The sequence below is a fragment of the Ambystoma mexicanum genome, chromosome 9 (genome assembly GCF_040938575.1).
Source record: "Ambystoma mexicanum isolate Mex_15411 chromosome 9, UKY_AmexF1_1, whole genome shotgun sequence".
NCBI classification, from domain to species: domain Eukaryota; kingdom Metazoa; phylum Chordata; class Amphibia; order Caudata; family Ambystomatidae; genus Ambystoma; species Ambystoma mexicanum.
In genome coordinates this window covers 1,323,630,883-1,323,648,838 of record NC_090931.1, presented here as the reverse complement: position 1 = coordinate 1,323,648,838, position 17,956 = coordinate 1,323,630,883, and the positions used below count along the sequence as shown (strand labels likewise).

At 45.5% G+C, this 17,956-nt stretch overlaps 1 protein-coding gene and 1 non-coding gene across 34 annotated transcripts in view; one reads left to right on the top strand and one right to left on the bottom strand.

The window, feature by feature from the left end:
* Positions 1 to 17,956, bottom strand: part of CLASP1 (cytoplasmic linker associated protein 1) — a 2,584,612-nt gene that overhangs the window by 2,384,964 nt on the left and 181,692 nt on the right. The window lies entirely within an intron of this gene.
* LOC138490611 (U4atac minor spliceosomal RNA) lies at positions 1,119 to 1,244 on the top strand. Its single transcript, XR_011275550.1, has one exon. It is a non-coding gene; the product is annotated as a U4atac minor spliceosomal RNA (small nuclear RNA).

The following is a 17,956-nucleotide window of genomic DNA, read 5'->3' as shown; positions in this document are numbered from 1 at the left end:
AAGGCGCGACGAGGCAGGGAGGGAGGGAAACAAGGGGAAGACAGACAAACGATCCTACTAGGCCAGGTGTCATTCAGATCGCGCAAGTGCAGAGGTAAGGGGAAAAGGAGAAAGTGCAGGGGGAGGAGGTGGGGGGGAAGTGCGGTACAAGGTAAGTAGCGTAAAAATAAATAAATAATAAATAATAAATAAAAGGGCCAGCTGGTGGCAAAGTGCGAGGTAAGTACATGGCTTTTTTTGGCTTCGTTTTTGTGACACGTTGATGTAAAGGTGTACACTTTAAAATAAACATTAACTAGTGTTAAATATCCATGCTTTGTATTACAATTACACCTATGCATATGCACACTTAATGTAAAAAGCACTGCTGTGTCAACTACCCCAAAATAGCCCCCCACTCCCGAAATTTCCCGTACAAATGGTTTTTAAATAGGCCATTTGAGCGGAAATCGCAATCTGGCAACCCTGCACACCACCCGGGTGGATGGAGAAACCACAGGGCAAGCTGTGAAATAATTAGCTACGGACGGGAAAGCGTTGACGCCGCTGTGCTAAGGGAAGGGTGCGTTTTCCGGGTTTCGTTTGGCATAGAAAAGTAAATGGGGTGGGAATTACTACAATAGCAAACAACGGCCATACGTTGAAAGAATGAAAACCTCCTCTCCCCACGTAAGGTGAGCAAGAGGATTTATTTCATCCCACCCTTAGTCGCAGCCAAATAAGAACACAAACTGACATACGGCGAAAACAAAGTTAAGTACACATTCCTGGAAGTCGTGAAATGATTTAAAGATCATTTTTCTTAACAGGATTCGAATGAAAGTTATTGTAAAAACAGAACAGGGTTCGATATCGCGTCTAAATGAATGGAGCGTTTCTCGGATATACACAAATATGGTAATTTCCAGAGCAAGGGCGCAAGGCATCATGGGAAACCATAAAATCGCTTGATGTCGTTAAAGATAAAAGTATGCGAACAAGAATAAAGGTTTCATTTTTCGATGTGTTGCATACCACCGGAGTTTAACTTGTGTATGAGAAGAAAACCCAGGAAAGTCATCCTAACAGTTAAAGAGATTGCGTTTTCGTCAGAGGCGCGGCTAGCAACGTTACAGTCAACCATCCTTTTCCTGGGGTTGCGCTGCTGTTCGATGAACGTATAGTGAGAACAGCACTGCTGACACCTTAACAACACTTAAGCGCCACTATTGCGTCAGCTTTAGAACGGTGCAATTTTTGGAAACCCACTTATAATGTAATATCAGAATAAACAGTTTAGTTGAAACACGCCAATGTTCAGACAGCAGCAGCTCACACTGGATCGAAACGCAATATCGCCACTAGATGGCAAAAAGCGCCTCCAGCGGCGTCATACTAAGAATCGCAGAAAGAGGTTTGCAGATCAGTCTCTCGACATCCATATCATCATCATCCTTTCTACTATTACCATAAACCGCACATAATACAATTTTAACAAGCGCGCAGCAATAGCCTCCTTGAACCGCTTGATGTTGTACCACAAATGCGTAGGTCAACACCGCAAATACGATATTTTTACATCACAAAATATTTTGGCCAATTCACGTTCTTTTTCAAGGGTGGCCGATAACGGGACAATGCCCTTGTTCCGGCTTTAACCCTTTATGTGCCATGGGTATTTCTCCCCAGTGCCAGGGCCTTTTTTGGTGATTTCAGTATGTGGCCATTCAATGGCTTGTAACTTTTTTGTTGCATGAGCTATCTCGGCCAAATCGGCCAAATTTGGCTCCTTTTTTCCCACGGTCGTAACGCCACCCAGGAATCCTAGGTTGCTGTAGGGGGTTGAGAGAAAATAAGCAAAAAAGGAGAAAACTTTGGGTTTTTTCAAAAATTCCAATAAAATGATGTACAAAGCCACCTGTGTTTTTTTTTCCCCTGTAAGAGAAGGTATTACATCTGTTGTTGGCGACGTGTTTCGGTGAGTGGACACAGGAAAATGTCTCTGATATTGGCTGGAAATGAAGACAATTCTCAGACGTTTCGCTCTGGCAACCCACTGAAACACACCGCGAACACCACATGGCCTACCTTCCCGCGTCCCCACACATGCCCCGATGAAAACGGTACCTCACATGTGTGGGTGCACCTACCGGGGGCGCAAAAGAAAAAGGGTAACCCACTGGTAACCCAAAGTCTTTCGCCACTGCTCATTTTGGTCATGTGGGCAACCTACTGATTTGGGCCTAGGGTGTCGAAGCCAGCAAGGGAAACAGGGAACCCCATGCATTTCCCAAAAGAGGACACCCGTGGGAATCCAAACATGGCCAAATTGGAGGGGCGGCCCATCTCATGTAGCCCTCCCCAGGGGCAGATAATGGGGGGGGGGCTGTCCTGCACTCCTCCCTGGGCTCAGGCGTTCGTTCCGAGGAGCAGATATCTGGTCCCAGGGAGGGCTGCATGACATGGCACCCACTCCATTGCGGCTGGGGGGCAAGGGGGTCAATGCCCCATCCCATTAGAAAATTCCCAGATCCTTTGGGGTGCCCCACAACCCCCCCTAAAAAGCTTACCACCATTTTCCATTTTTTTCTTTGTTTACAAAACTTACCTTGGGGCAGAGGGGCACATAGATGTGCCAATCTGGCCCCGGGGTGCCCAAACCTTACTGCACCACCCACTGGGGGGCCTGTCCCACAATTTTTGGGGGCCCTCTCCCCCCTCACCCCAAATGGGTGGCGGGGGCACCTCATGCAGGCCTCCCTGGGCCTCCTACAAACGGCTGTGTGAGGTACACCCCCTCCATTTGGGGTGGGGGTAGAGGGCCACCACAAAAGATAGGGCAGGACCCCCAATGCATGGGGCAGTAGGGTTTGGGCACCCTAGGGGTAGATTGGCACACTAATGTGGCCATCTGCGCCAAGCGAAGTTGGGTAAACAAAGAAAATACAAAATCGTAGGATGCTTTTTAGGGGGCCTGGGGGGCACTCTACATTGGCAGCGAATGTTATACTGCAACGGGGGGTGGCCCTCTCCCCCCACCCTAAATGGAGGGCCCCACCTCATGCAACCCTCCCTGAGGTCAGATATCTGCTCCTAGGAAGGGGCATCTGACCCCAGGGAGGGCTGCATGAGGTGTCCCCCCCAGCCATTTGGACCCCACCTCATGCATCCCTCCCTGGCGCCAGATGGGGGCGGCACCTCATGCACCCCTCCCTGGGGTCAGATGTCCCTTCCTAGGAGCAGATATCTGCCCCCCAGGGAGCCTTACAAGGGGTGCCCCCCTTTCTACTTCGGTTGGGGGGGCACCCCCCTTTCATTCATTAAGAAATCCATGGTGGCTAGTGGCCTCACCCCCTTTTCCCAGCATTTCATTTTTTTTATTTTTTTTATGTTTACATTCCCTGGGGGCAGATGGTCAGCCATCTGCCCCCGGGTTCACATGGGCCGAGTTTGGGGGCCGGGGTGGGGGGGTGGAAAGAGGGCCGCTTACTTGAAGCAGCCCCCCTCCTCACCAAGTCACAAACGGATCCATGGTGGTCCAGTGGGTTGCTGGTCACGGATCGAGCGCTCTGCGCCGATCCGTGACCAGCAATGCCTCATGTAGATGGTGTCCTTGGAAAGCGGAGAACCTCCCCTTTCCAAGGACACCACTTTTTCCCATATCCCTGGTGGTCTAGTAGGCCCCAGGGCCCAAAACCCCCTCCCACCTCCCCTCACATGTTTTCCTTGAAAGCAGGCCCCCCTCCCTCCGCATCACAAACGGATCTGTATTGATCCGGTGACATTGCTGCCCATGGATCGCACGCCCTGTGCCCGATCCGCGGGCAGCAATGCCACACAATGGGTATCGTTGTAAAAGGAAGAATCTCCCCTTTCCAACGATACCCGCCTCGATCTCCGGCTTGAAATACAGCCGGAGATCGACGCGGAGCAAGAAGGGCTCTTACCTTCTCTCTTCACCGCAGCAGCCGAAAATGGCTGCTGCAGTGAATTTACTTTCACGCCGACGTGCTTTACGCACGCAGACGTGAAACTGAAGGTAATCCAGCCCCCTGGCAATGAGGGGGGACCTCCCCCTCACATAGCCCGGGGGTTGGATTACAGGTTTGCTCGAATTGAGCAAAGCAGAGTGCCAAAACCGACGAACCGGCTCGTCGCTGGCAACCTGGAGCGGTTTCCAATGACAAGCCGGCTTGTCGGTGGCACTTAAGGGGTTAAGCCAGACAAAATATATCCAATTCCTCCCATTCAGGTGAACTGGCACTGGGGTAATACAGCACCCGTGGCATACAATTTGGACTAATTCAACGAAGACTTTCTTTGGCATCACTCACATTAATAAGGTTCTCCGGTTACATACATTATTTTGGACCCTGTTAAAGATGCCCTTTAGTTTGAGCATTGTAGGCACTGTTATCAGAACAAAGCCACCTCCTTCATAGAACAGGAACCACCAGAAGGTAAGTTTATATGTAGGTTTATTCTCCAGTTGTAAAATAGAGAAAGCACTGGGACATCATCCAGCCCAGCACATTAGGTCCAACTGACATCCATAGAACCCAGCACTCCAAACCTCCACCAACACTCCACATTCTATGTCAGGGACATCACTACACATCATAACACTAAACCCATAATCGAGACCCAGCACAGACACAATATTGCAAGAAAAGTTATGACCCACTGTTAGGGAGAATTCTCATAAATGGCTGATTTCCCTTACCTAAAGAGTCCCCCAGCAGCTTTGCTGGATTTCTAGGATTTATTTTTTTCACCTGTTAAGAGTGAGCCTTTTTCACACTCTTGCATGTGTTTTGCTATGTGTGTTTTCACTTTTTGTGTGATCTTGGGCACTGGAGCCTCACCTACTCCATGTGCACCACCCATGTGCGTCTTACACAGCACCTTCAGTGCAGTGACAGGGTTGTCTTTGAGACTTCCCACTGACTCCATTTTTCTAGGGCTCACTATTGTCCCCCAGAAACAGGTACAGTTGCCATTAACTTTATATAGTCACTTTAAACCGCAGACCCAGTACACCCCATCTTACATGGAGTATTGGAAAGGGTTAACTCTTATCCCTTTTGTTTGTACCTCTTGGAGCCTTGTTTCGCTCCCTTAACATTAAGACTTGGCTGGTGGCAGTGGTAACTACCCTAACTTTTCTACCGTGATTATATTATATAAATGTGGTATTGTTCCAGGCTATTATATTAGCCTCGAACATAAACCCGCTTGACCAAATACATTTTATTTTGGTTCCGGCTGGGTTTATTCGCCATTTCTTTTTGTTAAAGTCTCTCGTGTTTTTCTCTGCGAGCCAAACCGGGGATGACTCCTTTGTTCGCTGTATTTTTGCGGGCTTCAGAAGCCCTCCTTAAGGCGCCTGATAGTCTAGGTAGGCAGGATGTGAGGGAGGGATCTTCGGACCCCTGCCAAGGGTTCCCTTGGTAACCCAAGTCGCACTCTTCTCTGATTGGCTGAGGGGACTGGCCTTGCCAGGCCAGCCACCGTGCTGTGTGATTGACAGCCAGGCTGTATGAATGGGGGAAAACTGCATGAAAAGCAGGTCTCTGGGACTGGAAGAGCAGAGTCGCCACTGGAACGAAAAAAACAACGAGGAACTGGAAGAAGAGGACCCCTACCACGACTGAACCGCCCAGTGAAGCCCTGCTGCAGGTCCGAATCTCCGAATCCGACGACAGAAGATCCTCCAGGAAACTTCTTCCCTTGAGCTGGTGGGACCAACCAGTTTGCCCAAACTACAAACCAGGACCCCGCCTCTGGTCGAATTTGCTGTACAGAGCTACAGTGGGCCGGATAGCCAGGAAGGTCGGACCCTGCTAGGGTTTTAAGGAGCGCACCTTTTATTCATTTTTTTGCTCTGCTGCTAGCTTGTTCCCTGGGTGGCGCAGGACCCTACAGTCTTCCTACTTCGTTTCAGTCCGAGAGTCGCTTTAGGAACCGTGAGCCTGCAGGAACCACCAGGAACATCCGCCTCAGCTACAGCTCCCTCTCCGTTTTAAGGTACTGTGCAAATCCGGTTGTCCGTTTCGGCCAGCCGCGGGGAAAGTGTTTGAAATCTTTCTCCAATCCGAGGGCTTGTCCTTCTCTTCTCTTTGATCTAACTTTTCTACCAACCAACCTTGTCCGGAATCTGTGCCACAAACTTTACAGCAAACTACCCTGAACTGTGTGATCTTGAGCAAAAGACTTTTGACCCATTGACTTTGGCCCTAAGCCTTTTCTATCCGATATCCTCACTGTAGTCTCTCTTGTTCAATTGCCCCGAGTACTTACCTGTTGGTTTTGCCCAATTTCTAATAACTTTGTCTTTCCCTCCCTTTTAAACTGCTGGATTGCCATTTTGCTCCCACTTCATTTTGTGAGCTTAACTTGTCTGGAATTTAAGGGAAGTGGTGTGGTGTATTTATGATTGTGATTTTTAACTTTCTTAGAATAGTGAAATGTTATACAACTGTTGAGTAAATAAATATATATTCTTTTACTTAGAAACCTTGAGTCAGAGTTTGCCTGAATCATAGTAATTGCCGTCCTTTGTGTAACTATTTGTACTGCTTACTTACTCTTGGATAAGTCTGGCTGCTGCGCTACTGCTACCACTATAACTGTGTAGTACAAGCTTGTACCAAAGGTGAAATTTTAATGTCACTTGTAGTCTTAATTTTGTATAGTGTTCCCAAAGGGTACTGCATATAATTCTGCCTAACACCCACCACTAGAACACAACACTTTGATTGCAACACTGCTAACCAAAATCAAAGATGAAAGAACACCCCAATCGTCACAAAGAAATACACAGCTCACACCAGTGCAGAAATAACTCCCACTGAGCCAATCTGCTACACCCTACACCACAATAATCTAGCCAAGATCTTAAATGGAAAACACAAAAAAACTAAACCCAAACCACAGGCCCTCACAAAAGCCTGACACCCCACAGCTAAAAACCAGCTGAAGAAAAACAATGGAAGGAACCCAAACAACCAATCCTTCCCCGGTGGAGACCCCGCACACCACAACCAAAACTAACCCACTCGACATTTAAGCCCCACACAAACATGTGGCCACCATGTCTGTGTCCAACTCCAAAAACTCCAAACCAAAAACCCACAAACTCAGAACCAAAACTCCGATCCTACCGCCAAACATCAACCTCAACACACTATCCCCCATAACTTAGCTAGACAGCACCTAACTGCCCTTAACCACAACAGACAGCACCTCACTGCTCCTTAACCACAACATAGACAGCACCTCACTTCCCCTTAACCGCACCCTAGACAGCACCTCACTTCCCCTTAACCGCACCCTAGACAGCACCTCACTTCCCCTTAACCGCACCATAGACAGCACCTCACTTCCCCTTAACCGCACCATAGACAGCACCTCACTGCCCCATAGACAGCACCTCACTGCCCCTTAACCGCACCATAGACAGCACCTCCCTGCCCCTTAACCGCACCATAGACAGCACCTCACTGCCCCTTAACTGCACCTCACTGCCCCTTAACCACAACGGACAGCCCCTCCAGAGCCCACCCGGCCACCCCAGAGATTGCCAGGGGAAACCTCCCCTACAAACACCAAAGGACAATACATAAAACCCCACAATAACCAATAACCACAAAGTCCATGGTGCCAAAAGCCCTGCACCAACCCCACAACAACATGTCCATGAAATGCAAGGCAATAAATGCAAGGCAAGTGAAATTGACATGGCGCTAAAGTCCCTGCGCCATCCCCACACCCACATGTCCAATTCAACCCATCCTGCAAATGAAAACATTGCACAAAAAATAAAATAAATAAATAAATCAATCACAATTGCCAATGGACCCACGAGTCCATACTGAAAACCCAATAGTAATATCCTAAACAGCAGGCCACCAACATAAACACAACAGCAGTATATATTAACAGGCCTTAAACTACTAACATTGACCCAGGACCCAACCCCTTGACACATACTATCCCGAGGCCACTACATAAACACAACAAACATAACAGGCCTCCCCCGACACCTACCGCATGAGGACCTCTGGACTTGATAGATCCTCCATAACGTGCGAGCCCCACATGTCGGGATCCAGTTCCCTCCAACACAGCGTCACACCAGGGCTCCAGACACAATCTCTCTCTCCCGCCGCGTAAACGCTTGATGAACTCCAGCGACGCATCCTCCTTGAGTTGAACACCCAACGGCACTCCCAAAGAAGCTCCAAACTCTTCCAATCTGCCCCTGATCCTCCGGACATAGTCTTTGCAATCCGCAGCCACAGATCCCACTGAAGCATCAAAACTGTACAGCTGCTGCTGCCGCCGCCATGAACGTTCCTCCTTGAATGGCCCCCAAACTTCCATAAAAACAGCCGTTCCATGCGGCTACCCTTCGGCCCCTCTGATTCTCCTCAACAAATCCACGCAGCCTTCTGCGTTCATGTCGCGCTCCAACGGAGCGTTGCATTCCAGCAAGACATGCTGGGACGCCGGCCCTCCTCTCTGCGAAGTCATCACTTTGCTTACAGACACCAAACGGACAACACGGCCATCAGTCACTGCAATAACTTCCTCCGCCATACCCAATGCCGCTACACTCGACCAAAAGGGCTCCAAACAGCACAATGCAGGTCACCTCAGCGGGCTGTGCCGACCCGCTCCTTATTACGCGGCATACGCAGCATTCACTCCGACTTCACTGCAGGAACCTCTACTCCAAGCAGCGTCAAGGGACGCTAAATGCAAAGCTGCACTGCACAGCTTCTGTGCCCCATGAGGACACCCTCTGGCCACCTCAGCCCCCGGTAGACCTCGTGCCCGCACTGCAAAGCCCACCTTGCTGAGCCTTGTAAATGGACCCCTTCCAGTCATGCACCGCCTGGCAACTGGACTCTCAGGATCCTCGAACTGGACCCTGACCTGGACTGGACTCTCAGGATCCCCAACCTGGACCTCCACTGCACCGCCCGGCCTGCAGGTTCTTACTACTGGATGGATGTCTCCTTGGAAGGCAGCACTTCTCAATTACTGCCCCTTCCCAGCAGCAAAGAAAAACATCCTTGTCGCCAATGATCTAAGCGAAGCCACCTCCTTCATAGAACAGGAACCACCAGGAGGTAGGTTTACATGTAGGTTTATTCTCTAGTTGTAAAATAAAGAAAGCACTGGGACATCCATCCAGCCCAGCACATTAGATCCAACTGACATCCATAGAACCCAGCACTCCAAACCTCCACCAACACTCCACATTCTATGTCAGAGACATCACTGCACATCATAACACATAGCCCATAATCAGGCCCCAGCACAGATTATGGCACAGTGCCACACTCATAAAGGCACTCTTATACTTCAACTATTATGGTCCAAACTAACACGACTATCTCATTCAACTTTACTGGTTCTATTGTGATTTTAGGATAAACATGCATATCTGACATCATAGATAAATACATCCAGAAATAGAATTCCTGCCCTCTTTGCCAATCAAAACAATTTCACACAGGAACAATACCAACCAACTTCACTATGCAGAGAGGACGGACATTTGTTTATGACACAAGATGCCAAATTACCTCTGTCAAGATCCTTCCTAAAAAAAACCCAGCATGGAATCATTAATTACTGAATCCACTTTACTCTTCCATTCATAACCCGAATCTCAAAGGATATTATCCACCTGATCATTTTGGCAGTCTTCACCACCCATTTGGCCCAGATCTAGAACAGACTTTTGTCACACGTGTAGCCGCTTTCCTTTCCAGCCAAATCTTTCTCCAGATGCAGATTAATGACCTCCTAGAAGCGCATTCCCATATAACTGAACATACAAAATCTTACCACCAATTTGCTAACCCCCCCCCCCCCAATATGCACTAACTTGATAGGTACATGCAGGGCAGGGATAGGTTAAAAACCAACAAGATACACCGTATTGTTACAATTGTTTTGTACAAGATCCAAAAAGTTAAAGCAGCTGATACTCGTGAAAGCTATGCGCCGATACTACTGTTCATACCAGTTTTAGAACGCTTAGTCCATGGTTCACCCTTTCACAGTTCAGCTGTTTTATCGCTTCATTAACACTCCAGGGCAGGGGCGTAGCCAAGCGCCGATGAGGGCGGTCGGCTGATTCCGAGCTCCCGTCCCGGCACATATATTCTTTACTTAATTGTGCCCTTTACAAACAAATACTGGCTTCATAAACATATCAGCTCTTCTCTTCGTGAATTAGAAGATTGTGTGGCGCGCCAAGTCCATATGAGCTTTGTGCCCGGAGGGTGTAATCATCTGCGCACCTCGGAGGCACGGCCTGCAGCAGCGAGGTCACGTCAGAAGACACCCGACACGTTCAGTCAGCTGGCTGGCTGATGTGTTGCAGATACTTGTCTTGGGAGGATAGCTCAGGGGCAACATGCTCGCCTTGGAAGCAAGACGTCACGGGCACCACAGGTTCAATCCCTGGGTCCGCGCTTAGAAACCTCTTGGTATTAAGCATGTTATAAATAACCTATCATACACCAGTGAACGCGAGGGAGCGCGTTTCACTTACAACAAAGACACTCTGAATTAAAAGGTACAGCAACGTAAATAAGCACTTAAGCTTATACTTGCCAAGACATTGGTTATTCAAATATACTTATTCATAATTATAGCTGACCACAATCTTAAAAAAAGCTTATTCTTCTCCAATTTTAGTTGACTTGTAGCATTCTAAGTATGATTCATGTCTGCAATCTTCTAAACATGAAGGAAATTCGTATGGCTTTTCCAAAATATTTCCAGTGAACAAATGGCATTCTGTATGTTTGGATGTCTGGAATTGAATTAGCTAATGCAGCTTCCTCATTCTAAGGGTACGCATGAACACCTAAGCATGAACTCTTAAAAGCAACCTCTTGACTTGCAAGTGTGAAAACTTACACAGAAAAAGGTTGTACAACTGCTGACTAGCATATACATGTGCTCATGGTAAAAAAAAAATTTTTTTAAAAAAACTTAAAAAGGAATTTTCCTCTAACAAGTGACAACTTTCGCCTCAGTTTTTGGGAGGCGTGTTTCTTATTATTGATTTAGCTCAAGGCAGGAGCTTCCTATGTACTTGGCATTTCGTACACGGCCTCGGCATGGCCTCAAAGAAAGGACTTTCTAAGGATCTGCCATCAACGTCTGCTAGTAATGCTTCCAAAAAGGCAAAAAAGTGACTCTCCTATGGCGAAAGACGACATACAAAACCCAGTCATGCAAGCCATTTTGGACAAAATCAAATCACTTAAACCATTCATGGAAGCTACAACAGCCAAATTGCAATTTGACGACAAATGTTCCTCATATGAATCAAGGATCAATGAGGTGGAAAGAAGGGTTAGCAATACTGAAGATTGTCACAGGAAAGGTGAGGTTGCTTAAAAATGTGGCTACTTCGACAGAAACAAGAGGGCTATTTACAAAATAGAAATAGGAACAATATACAAAATTGTTGGCCTTCCAGAAACCATTGAAAACGACAATCCTACTCAATGTCTTTACTACATGCTTGGTCTACTTCTGTATCTCCTTGCAACCATGCAGCTTAATATCCCAAGAGCCCATCATGTTGGGCCTAAAATACCACCTAAGAATGCTCCGAGAACTCTAATCTTTGCAGTGCTTGACTATACATGTCCAACTCATCGTGGACAAGGCAAAAGAGGAAAAGTTACTCACGTGGGAAGGCACTAAAATATTTATAAACCGCAGGCTGTTTCTAACGCCACGGCAGCAAGAAGAAAGGAGTTATTGGTGTTTAGACCAGCGTTAAGGCAACTCCATGCCAGATACGGAATTATCCACCCAGCATCCCTAAAGGTCACACTCAATTGTCATACATATACCTTTCAAAACTCGAGTGACTTGCGCAACTTTATCCAGAGCCACAGAAGAGATGAGATGGACACCACTAGACCACCACCTATCGCCGGGATGTGGCGAGGAACAGACCCGTTTGGATCTGGTTCTCCACCCCTACCACTTCTTGACTTCTTATGAACATGGATTGGAGTGGCTGTATCCCGCTAGCCAGTACTAGGTCCTGCACCTGTTGGTTTGTTTGGAAATTGCAAAATTCTATGTTCTTCTTGGTGGTCATTCCCTTTTCCTTGTGTTTCTGTACCGTTTATGTCTCCTATTACCAGTGCTTTGTCAGACTACAAATTTGTTTATACTGCTGTTACCATTATCCATGACACTTAATATTGCCACATGGATAGTCAAAGGGCTACATAATCCTGTTAAACGGCAGAAAATCCTCTCACACCATAATAGAGCTAAGTCACCTATTGCATGTCTACAAGAATCCCACCTCTGGCAAGTGGAAGCTAACAAATTGAAACGTCTATGGGTAGGTCAAGCGTTCAAGTGCAGCAGATGGGAGGAAGAATGGGGTTATTACTCTTATTAATAAACATCTTCAATGCAAAGTCTTATCTACAGAATAAGATGATGTAGGAAGATGGATTATAGTTAAACTCCTGGTGGATTCCATATAATCACCTATTTTAAATGTTTATGGTCTCACTAATGCAGACCCTACATTCTGGAATCGGTTAAGGAATCACATTCTCAAATCCCACTCTAATAATCTTTGTATGTATTGTATTTGGTTATTTATATAGCGCTCTTTCCCCACTTGTGTGGCCTCAATGCACTTTTTCCTCGGTTGAACGCCCTAGGTGACCGTGGTTGGAAATTCTAGGGAGTTTAGCTTAGGAGATGCATTTGTGCATGTGGCCGTTCTAGGACTTGGGTGGCTGGCAAGGCTTGACTAAGCGGCCCAAGAGAAGTCAGACATATGGGTGGGTACTGTTGAGGATTAGAGATAGACTGCTATTGTTGAGAGTCCATGTGAGGCCAGCTATACTGGTTCCCTTTGGGCGGTGGTTGCTGTATGCTAGTAGCAGAGGTGTTGAGGTACGTCAGGTGTTTGTCTGGACAGCTACGTGAGCACTAGACCGGATGTGCTTGGCCATAGCAGTATTCTATTGTGCATGGATGCTTGCCGTGCCTGCGGCCTGTGTCCATACTAGTGGTGTGAAGATATACGTACCGTAGGCTGCGAGATTGTTCGGCAGGGGCAATATTTGTCCAGGTCTAGAATTGAGAGTCCTATACCAATGGGCACACATTTCATACTGTAGCGGGTATCTGTATATATTAAACAAAGACAGGGGCTATGCCTAGGTCTGAGAATCCTGTACAGTGGCAGAGGCGCCTAGGTATCACAATGCAGTAGGTTAGATCATACAATAAACAAAGATGGAGGCTACACCTATATTGAGAATCCTGTATAGTGTGCAAGAGGCCTAGGTTCAAAATGCAGTAGGTCTCATCATATAATAAAGGAGCAGGCTATACGTAGATTCGAGAATCCTGCATGGTGGGTCCTACAGCTAGCTTTGAGAGTCCTGTATAGTGGGAGAGAAGCCTACATTTAACCATGCAATATGGGTATTAAGTTATGTTCTGATGTAAGGTAATGTAGAGTGGCAGGACTTTCTGGAGTAGAATAATTGCTCTACTCCCTACCCATGCCACACTTACTTTGGTGGTTGCAGCTGGTTTACGGCTGGCCACTAGCTTCCCCTGCTGACACTGTTCTGAGCCGCCCTTTGCCTTGGGGCCCTTAGCTGCAAGGGCTGCGGGCAGGCGGCTGCCCTGGGAGAGTTCATGATATGGAAAGGAGGGGCCAATAAGGGCGCGTGGGAGGCGGGATTGAGCTGGGATGGGGAAGGAGTCATGTGTGTGCATTTTCTTTTTAACAAATAAAGCACAGAAAGTTATTAGGCCAGGCTCTGGGGCTCAAGCCTACAGTGCAACTCACCTTGGTCGCATGGTGGATCTCAATGGACCGGCGAGGATGCCGCGCACCGGGCTATTCTTTGCAAGGATGCTTGGACCAATCAGGGTGCGTGGGAGGGCCGGGAGGCGGGATTGCGCTGGGAAGGGGAAGCAGGAATCGGGACCATGGACCAAAGCGCAGATAGTGCTGTGTGCGCATTTGGTGATTGAAATGAGGTTGTAGACCCTCTGCTTGATAAAAAAAAGTCCAATGTGTGCTTTAAATCTAACAAATCCCATATACAATTTAGTAATTGTGTCTCTGAAAAAGGTCTCATCGATACTTGGCGCATCACCCATCCATCAGATCTGGATTATACCTTTTATTCACCTCCCCATAACTCCTTTTCGATGATTGATTGGGTATTTGCATCTAAATCCCTGACTAATCGTCTATTAGATGCCAAAATAGAGAGTATTACGTTGTCTTATCATGCTTCTGTTCATATCAAATTATCCAATGCACAAACTGTACATCATCATAACAGATGGAGATTTCATTCCGCTCTTTTGAAAGATGAACAATTTGTGAAATGTATCCATCAACAACATACTCCGTTCTTTGCTGAGAACTCCTCAGCTGATACATCTGTACATAATCAGTGGGACTACTTTAAAGTGATATTAAGAGGTTACATTATATCATACACCACCACAAAGAAAAACTCAAAAAGAATCAGAAAATATTCTTAAACTTAGCAAGTCCTTACAACAAACACAGACTAATTCCACCCCTATTCTTCAAGAGATTATTAAACTTAAAATAGATGTATAATAACTTGGTGACTGAATACTTATGCGCAATTTTTTTAAAGTTAAGTCCAAGATTTATCAGTTTACTAACAAAACCAGGAAATCATTAGCGTCATATCCCCAAACAAAAAAAGAAAGCAAAGATTACTGTTATTAAGGATCATGACAGTAATAGAGTCACAAACGATAAGAACATTCTGCAAGTTCTCTCAAACATTTATCAAAAGTTGTACTCCTCTGAAGCATTGCCCAATAGCACCAATGCTACTGATTTCCTTAAGCATATACATTGCAATTCCTATGCAAATTCTAACCTACAATCTTTAGATTTGCCTACATCTTCAAATGAGGTACATAGAGCTATTAATTACCTTAAAAAAGGAAAAGCTCCAGGTCCAGATGGTTTCTCGATTGATTATCTTGCCCATTTTAAAGACATACCGGTCCCTAAACTTAATGTACTTTATACCTCCTTCATTGCGCACGAAAAAGCTGTTGGATCTTTCTCTGAAGCAATGCTTATTGCATTTCCTGAACCCAACAAAGACCCTGAATTGGTTCAACATTATAGGCCCATATCTGTAATTTATACTGACTGTAAAACCTTTGCCAAAATCCTAGCTAATACTTATTTCCTTTCTTCCATACTTAATCAAAAATGATCAGGTGGGCTATGTCAAAGGTCGTTTATCCTCTGCCACTTTTAGACTCTTTACCAATATTCTCAACATCAGTCAAAATTCCCGAAATCCATATGTGGCAATAGCGCTTGATGCTGAAAAAGCTTTTGACAGAGTATAATGGAACTTAATGTTTGAAGCTCTTACTTGGCATGGTATTCCCATGATTAAAGTACTCTAATCCCACAACATCAGTGTTTATAAATCATTTCTCTCCCAACTGGTATGTTCTAGAGAAAGCGATTATCTCCCATATTCTTATGGACTGCCCATATATCAAAAATGATAAATGTTTCAATAGTAGTAGTATTAATTTTTCTATTATGTACCTTCAATCATACTTGTTTTCGTTAAGTTCAAAAAGATCCAAGTTTATATCACAATATATTTGGATAAACCCCCTAATAAAAATTAACAAAAGAAATGTATGCTGGAGACCATGGCTCTCTTGGCATTAAATATGTGTAACAGCTGTTCGTTCAGGGTATTCCCCTTACTTTTGATGAGTTCATAACTACATTTCATGCGCCAGTGTCTTTTCTACAGCAATATGCAGGTTTATCAGATGCCATCATGGAAAATATGCTAATTGTGTAATGCAAACAATTATTCAGCTCAAAGACTACTTCATCTATCCAACCCCAATGTCACAGCGGCTATGTTGTATAAAGATAGTTCATCTTAGTCAACTGATGGAGTCCTACATAAATATCTAGCGGCTTGGAACCAAGACTGCTTTCTAAATTACCCCCAAAGGCTTTGGCCCTATGTGTGGACTAATATTTCCAAGGCGATTGTCTCAGCAAGCCTACTTCAATGTTCTTCTTCCATCACAGGGCATACATCACTCCATCAATGCTTTTCAAGGGGGGGGCAGGATTTTCCCAAGACGACAAATGTTGGCATTGCCTTTGTATTCTGGGAACGTTCAAACACATTATCTTTGAATGTATTCATGTTGAAGGTTTTTGGAAGGTGGTGTGGGAAACTCAAGCGCATTTTTCAGATTCAGTCCGTTTTCTCCTTTATAGTCATATTTCATGGGATGTTTAATATGTGGGAACTGCTCTCTCATTGTCTTGGCTATTGAAATTTGTCTGTCGGTGGCTATGAGGTCGATGTGCATTCCCCTCGATTGTAGATATTCCAATGATTTTATGAATCCTAGTTTCTCCATGGCCACTGAGGATTTACACTGGGACACCTGCATGACCACCAAACTCACAATTTTCTTACTATCCATGTCCTGAATGTGGTAGGTACAGTACTTGGACAGTGCGACAACCCTGGATTTTCTGCCATCGCCGGCTAGCCTGAATCGTTTGCCTTCAAATGTACTTTCTAGAGACAATTGTTCCATTTTCCAAGCATCACTAATGGCCGGAAATAGATAATCATGTTGGAATTTGTAGTACTGCGTTTTAGAAATGAAATGGAGTCCCACAAACTGAAAGAAAGACTAACTTTCTAAAACTGGACCCACTAAAAAGTGAGGCAGCTGCACACAGTAGATTGTCTGCTGGCAGTTTCCCCAGCATCGGTTGTGCAGACCATGAGAACGTACGATGTAATGTACAGGTGGCATGTATTTTGACGTTACTGCCTTGTGTTTGATGAGTCACATGAAACAATGGCTTCCCACATACTTCCCCTCTAACAGAATGCCCACATTTCAGCATACTTATAATATCCATCAAACAACTGTCGAATACTGTGTATTTGCCCTCTTTCATTAGACTGTCATCCTGCATCACAGTTGTTTCAGACTGCATCGTTGCGGACATATCACCAGAATTTAAACTAATATCGCCGATATCAGGTTCTGATGCATCGGTGAATAGTGCTGCTGGTTCATTCTCTGTCATTTCAACATCTGTTACTTGAACATTGATGGGAGAACACAACAATGTTGACAGCTTTTTGGGTGGCATTTTTTTTGCTGGTGTAGATTGTGTGAATTGATCTGTGACTACTTCAGAGCTATCTTCAATACATCCAGTATCATCTTTTTGTGGTGGTGCAGTCACACTGTAGCAACGGTCCAATAAAACTTTACTGGATTCTCCGGACACATTCAATTTATGTTCTGGCCATTGAACAGGAGCATCTCGAGTCTGAACACGTTGTGCCTGAATTAATAGTTCCTCCATAGTGTAAATGGTCTGGCAAGCAACATCTCTCATTTGCTTCACTGACTGTGCATGTATAGTTCGTACACCCATGGGTAACTAGAGGACAGATTGGAAAAGGGATGTTCAGTTTAAACACAAGATAAAGTGTAGTACAATTGACAGAAAAAAAAACATAATATAGTCCCCAGCACAAAACGATTTCTAAAAATATGACCGGTTTGTAATTAACCTTATTTTTGTTTCTTTGCAACTTTGACTCGAACTTCAACATCTGCACGCTGTTGCTCCGATTCGTTTCCGCATGTCTTCCCTTCCTCTTGCGCTGCAACGACTATTTTCTGGATCCGCATAGACAGCACGGAATGACACTCCATCGACTCCCTGAAACATAGTACTTTCATTACTATGTATCACAATATTGAAAACATAAAACACACGCGAGGACGACCACAGAGGTACATCTCAATAGCTAAACATGAATTAAACATTGTGCAGAACAATCAAACGACAAGTATT